Source organism: Strongylocentrotus purpuratus, unplaced genomic scaffold, assembly GCF_000002235.5.
Source record: "Strongylocentrotus purpuratus isolate Spur 01 unplaced genomic scaffold, Spur_5.0 spur5_scaffold_1, whole genome shotgun sequence".
NCBI lineage: Eukaryota > Metazoa > Echinodermata > Echinoidea > Camarodonta > Strongylocentrotidae > Strongylocentrotus > Strongylocentrotus purpuratus.
The window spans coordinates 42,911,309-42,917,962 of record NW_022145594.1 but is presented as its reverse complement, the minus strand read 5'-3'; the positions used below and the strand labels follow the sequence as shown (position 1 = coordinate 42,917,962).

General features: G+C 33.8%; 1 long non-coding RNA gene across 2 annotated transcripts; it reads left to right on the top strand.

Moving 5' to 3' along the window:
- Positions 1-767: 767 nt before the first annotated feature.
- On the top strand, positions 768-6,260 carry LOC115921138. 2 transcript variants are annotated; one of them, XR_004062763.1, is made up of 5 exons: positions 768-1,073; positions 1,996-2,208; positions 2,713-2,894; positions 3,852-4,007; positions 4,445-6,260. It is a non-coding gene; the product is annotated as an uncharacterized LOC115921138 (long non-coding RNA). The 2 variants fall into 2 exon arrangements; XR_004062762.1 differs by lacking the exon at positions 768-1,073 and having other exon boundaries at positions 1,695-2,208.
- Positions 6,261-6,654: the final 394 nt, after the last annotated feature.

Sequence of the window (6,654 nt, the reverse complement as noted above, 5' to 3'; positions counted from 1 at the left end):
ATTGTAAAAACTCACTTACCTGCATTACAACAGGAACTAACATGGTGAGTACCAAGAGAAAAAACTAAATTGGATGAGTAAATTTTACTCATTTAGTGTGTCATTATAGTGTCAGTAAATTAACACTTGTTTATGAGTAAACTTACACAATTTTTTTTTTATGTGTAGGGAGAATTAATTTCCCTTGCGTAGTCAGCCGTCTGGCTTTTCAGACATGTCCCAACCGGTTTTGTCGGGGGCGGTATTCTGAACCCTGTGTTATCTCTAATATTGTTGTATCTTTGGAGATAAGATAAAGTTGGTATTCTGAACATTGTTGTAACTTTTGTGTTATCTTTTGTTGTATCTTTTCTCTCATCTCATTGGCCGCGCCCGCGCTCATAGTTTGGTGCGCTTGTAATTGTGCGTATTATTAATAAAGTGGCGTTTAATCCTTATTTGCATATGCGCACTAGAGATAATATGTCGAGATAGTTGGTATTCTGAAAGTTGTATCTTATCTTATCTTGCATGGTATTTACAACAATATTTACAACAGGTAGGGGGTTGTTGTATCTTTCGTGGTGATATAATGGCGGCAATATTTTTTGCCCAGAACCAACTTCGTGCCAATAGACGAGTTAGAAAAAGATTGTGTGTTGACCGGAAACATCACAGATGAGATTTTTCTAAGATATTACATGCTAGGATATGACGATTTTAATGCTCTCATCTTAACCAATATAGTGAGAGCGTGATTTGTCTTCATGATCCACATTCCGTCGCTGATTTTACGAACCGGCATACGAAGCGTTTTTCGTGTAAATTTTCGATTTTAATATTTTTACATATTCTGAATGATATTACCATGATCAACCTTTCTGCAAAATTTTAGGTCATAAAACGCTTTAATTAAAAAGTTATTCGATTTTATAAAATATGTGCGCTTTGTATGCCAGTTCGTAAAGCTCGAGTTAACGCGCGAAAAGGAATTTGTTGATTTTACGAACCGGCACGCCTAGCTATAACTAGTCTGCTAGCAGAATAGGATTCACCGAAATCTGATGCTTAAACTTCGAGTCTGCGTGGAATTGGTGAGTTGAGGTTTATTTTATTCTCGATTCAATGAAAATGTATGCACGTCGTGATTGAGTTATCTATAAAATTGTAAATAAACCTCTCCTAAATTGGTGATTACCCTATGATTATTTCCTCTTTCGTAAACCCAGTCCCACATGTAGCGGGTTATGTTAGTGTACAAAGCACGTGCATGCAAACAATTTTAAAATGTTTCGCTCAATGAACGGGACCCATTAAATTAGATTCTGGGGTTATCGTAGTAACAACAGACCCAATTTATTTGCTACTAATCTGTGGGCTACAGTATATGTTTGGAATTTAAATTAATGTGATGTGGCAAACCTGGCATGATTTCAGAGATGGGTTCTGTATCTGTTGCTGTAGAAATATACCACTGCCACTATATAGTGACTAGTCTAGTGAGTAGTGAGTACACTGCATCAACATCTACCAAAGATCACCATCACATTTACCTTTACTTTAGTTTCAAATTCACTTTAGACCTGCATAATTTGGTCAAATATGTAAGTCCTTTCTTTGCATCCTTATAAGTATAAGTGGTTTTAGGTATGACCATATTTTGTCATAGTGCAGATCTTCGGTAATAAAGTCTACCGTACATCTATACTCGTACTCATTGAAAGCTGTTTCACTTTCAGCAACTAAACAAGGATATTGTGGTGTGTTGTCTCTCATAGTGGTCACGATTAATTAGAGCAGAGTGAAAGAAATGACTTGAAACAATATAATTCAACAGTCTGACTGGGTCTAAACTTTAGTGCACTAAAATTATTGTACATGTAGAACCACATGCCTTCACCAGGTCAGGTCTAGCACTTGGTAGGTTTGCCAGTGTTAGAGATACGATTATCAAATATCAGGTTTTATTTTCTTTATAAACTATTGCTATTATAAATACCTTTATTCAAACATTAGATGGAGTTTATCCAGGATAGCCTTGTCCCGTAGAACAGGGACAAATCTACTAACTTGACTGATATCAAAAGGAGAAAGAATTCGGTACCAAGGAGAGGCACTTAGGTGAAAATGAAATAGGGCAGCAGGTGGTGGCGGGGAAAATGTTGGCAGTGTCGGAACCTGGACTTGTACACACTATGGATATGGGAGACATCCCATTAGCTGAGCTTGGTTAGTAATACATTTTTCTATTCAGATACTTTCTTCTCGTTAATGCACATCATCCAAATTACTTTCTATAAAGGCTGTTATCAAAACTGAGTTACAGAGTACATCTCGTAGTTTGCAGTTGGGTACTGGTAGTGTGTAAAATAGATTAGTTGATATGCTTTTTAAAAATTGGGATTATGTTGAGAGGCTACAATCATTACACTGGGTTGAATTAATGCAATTCACTATTGTTCTTTACCGGAGATTTTGGGATCACAATTGCGGTCCCTTTGACCCCGAAGTGAGGAGGGGGGGGGGCAGTACCAGCCAGATAAAAAAATAATTATTAGGTGTGTTTATCTCCATAGTAACTTTAGTTAAATTATTTGTTTCTGGGTATAGTGATATTTAAGCAAACAGAATATGTTTATGGTGTAGAATGCTTCCAATGCAGTCCATTAATTTATCATTATTTCTGTTTCATTCTGAATAATCAATACAAATATTATATGTATTGCTTTGCAGTTATTCAGATACGTTCACGCCCAATGACCGATGATACTAAGTTTGACTGCCCACAGACTGACAGCCTAAAAATGCTCCTGACAGAGTTGAAATGCCCATCAGAGGTCCAGCAAGGATGTAATGTCCCATACATTGACCCCTTTTGATTGAAGACCAGCCAACTTAAAGCTCACAGATTGGTGGTTAGTTATTCCTCATTCTATTTTTTTTTTGTAGCTAACAAAGATATACATTTAGCCTATGTTAATGTAACTAGATACGTGTATAATACTGAGTATTTTAATTGGTTTTGAAGTTTGACATACATACCTGAAAATAAATGAAATTACCACCTTCCAGTATAATTTTATGAAAGATATCATTGTCCTAAAGAATGGTAAGTTTTTGAAATATGAATCATGCAATTTTCATTCCAGTTAAAGAAAAGTTATAGTTTTGGGTAATATTCATTACACCAACTAGTATATTTTAAGCATATATTTATATGTACATGTTTGTGAATACAGTCAAACCTGCCTACAGCGACCGCCCAAGGGAAACACAAAAAGTGGTCTTCGTAGACAGGTGGTCTTTGTAGACAGGTTCCTTTAGTACATGTTTCAATGAGAAACCATTTTCAAAGGAAACAAAAAATGGGGTCCTTGTAGACAGGTGGTCACTAAAGCAGGTTTGACTGTGTCTGGATTTTATTCTGAAACTATGAATTGTGATCAAACAACATTCACAAGTGATTAGAATATTGTAATAAGAACTTGGCAAGTAGTTAGGTAAAAATAAGTTTAAAGAATTACCAGATGTATCTTTCTTTAAATTCTCTATTGACAATACTTGACATTCACGTTGAATCTGCTTGCAAAGTGAATATGGATTATCAAATTATTAATTGTTGTATAACTACCTTTCAGTTTTTATTCACAATTTATTATACATGTATTTAGATTCTGCGTAAGCCTGATATGAAGTTGTTGTTTTGTTTTGTTTTTGGCTGCTATACACATGTACCTACTCCAGCATACATGCATTTATCTGTATATAGTATTCCATGATATTTTCTTGTCTCATTTCAAAATTCCTCTGTTGTATTTTTATGCTCCCAACGAAATGAAATAAATGAATGATATTATTTTTTTTATTTCCAGTGATTCAATTGGCCCCAGTTCTACAAAAGGATAGCCCACAGTTTGCTGACAGCCCACACACTGACTGCTATTAGAACAATGGTCCACAAATAATTGCTCAACAAGTTGAGAGCCAAGGGATCCCAAACCCATGGACAACAGGTCACTGGTTTTTAGGTAAGTTACATGATTGTTTACACCTCCTGAATGCAACTATTGAGTGATATTTAAAAAGTGTCCTTCTATTAAGTTTTTTTTGTGCAGGGGATGTCTATTTTTATTACCTTTGGTTAGTGTACAGTGCAGCTTAGAGAAATTAGCTTAGGATTTGCAATTTATGCATTAACTTTGACTGCACTTTCTAAGTTTGTTGAATCATGATGTATGTGTTAGAACAACTTCAACACATTTTGTTGATTTCATTAGAATATATTTTTGTAAAAAAATATCCGTTTGTGGCTGCTACAACCTCATATTCAGTAATTCAGACCAAAGCAAGATTTATTAAATTCAATGAACCATCCAAATAAATAAACCAAGACTGATGAGGAATATTGCATATGTGATATTCTTTTCTAAACTGCTCCCAAACTTTTTTGCTCTCTGTGTTAAAGTTCTCGGACCTGGTGAGGACATCCCAAAGGCAGAATGAAACAAAACCCATGGAGTTGGATACAGACTTTGAGGATGAAGTACACAAAGTGGAATCTGACACAGAGAACTTCCTGTTAGCTGCTGTTGGTCAGTAATAGCACAGCAGATGTTTCACCTGTTATATTGGAATTTGTATTCATGTAATTTGAATCATAATCATTCAAATTATATACATCTATATATATATTACATAATTCTTTTAATTTGTCCAAGGTTTACAAGTAAAAGATATGTTCAAAATAACATTGTTATTTACACTTGGTTATTCCAAAACAACTTAACTAGTACTCATGCTACAACATCCTAACATATAGTATGACTTTATCAGAAAATTACATTACCTTCTTCGTGTTTATTTTGTAGCCTTCATTTGCAAGCCTCCACCAGGATCTTGAAATGTAATAGGTTTATTGTCATTTAAATTCAACAACTTAATACAATAACAAGTAATCATGCTACAACATTGTATAATACATGATAATTTAAAGAGGTTTCCTGGGTGGGGGCCAATTGAAGAGCTAAAGGAAAAAATCATAGGAAGGAAGATTGTGTATTCTAAGATTTGACTTTTCATCTACTGAGGAAATTACATAGAAGTTAGAAGGCTTTAGAATGAGGGCCACTACCTTTATTAGTTGGACATATATTTTGTTAGATTTACATTGTTTAATGCTTTCAGTTTCATACAGTAACTCTTCTCATGTTGGTGGATCTTTTCTGATGGGGGCTGAAGTGTTCATTTGTGAAATGGCTTTCATTGACAAATTTTAAAGGGATTTAAATGTATTGTTGAAGAATGCGTTGTTGACATAATATGTATATAGTGGCCTTGCAAACTTCTAATCATCAATTGTCTTTCAAGTGACTGATCTACACCAATATTTCATTGGGGAGCAATAAACTCATGTAATAAATATTAACAAGTTGGTTTAATTATATCTGAAATACTCTGAATGTATATTCTATTCCCATTTGAGCTTTCAGTGTTTGGCATATCATCTGAAGAATTTCTAAAATATATCTGATATGTCTTTCTAAACTGATCAGGAAGGGCACTGGATAATCACCTTCTCTGATCCAGTTCATTGTTGATGCTGTTTCTTTAGTAATGAGTAATCTAGCTTAGTTATAGATAAATTAAATTAAGAGTAGATTTCATGTGAAAGTACGCTTTGCTTGTGTTATCTGAAAAAGTTATTTCCTGTTCTAAAAATAGTATTATGCTGCAGATTCCTTGTGCATATACTGCAAGAAATGTAGTCAATTATGCATGAAAAATATATGAGCTGTCATATGGAGTAAGTAGATATTAGCTGCATCTCAAAATTACAATATTCATATTCATTGCAAAATTTAAAGAATATGGGTAATGTGTACTATTTGTATGCATCATTTCTAAGTCTTCAAGAATCATCTTTTCTGTGGCGTATTTGTACTAATTAAGAAACTTGTTGAAATTTGCCAATGTTTTCAACTTGTCCATGAACCTCATTTTGGCTTCATAATTCCATCAAATGGTATAATTGTGTAAATAAAATGTCTTTATATTAATGCAAATCCATGGACATTTTTGACACCCCAGATGTGCACACGTATGCATTTAGTATAAATTGTAATAAAAATTGAAATACATGTATATAAAATAGGATGAACATATTATTGTATTGTGCAAATATATTGTGCTTAATTTTACGCCGATTTGTAGATTGTTAGCATGCCTCTTGTAGTTTTGCTACAATCGTGTTTTGTAACAACTATGCAGCATTTTCTAATGGTTACATTAATTGTTGTACAAACAATTAATCATTTCTTTGCTCAAAATGAGGATTAAATATGTATATTATCAATTTAAACCATGAATTTCAAAGAGCGAATTTTCTCTTTACTGTAACAGTAAAATATATAACTACACCGTGCCCCACATTATGGTACCTTGAAAATAATATGATAATATGTAAATTAGATACAATGTACCTATCTGAATTTAAATTCTACTTTCCTTGAGGTAAAGAGGGATATGACTGAGATAGGAATATGTAAAAGGTTATATAAGATAGAGAGAGATTGGAATGAAGAGAGAGCATGTGTGAAGAAAGAGGGATTGCAGTATTGAGTATCTGCCCAAGATGAGGACATTTTGTGATAAGAGTTGGTGAAATTACTTGATAAA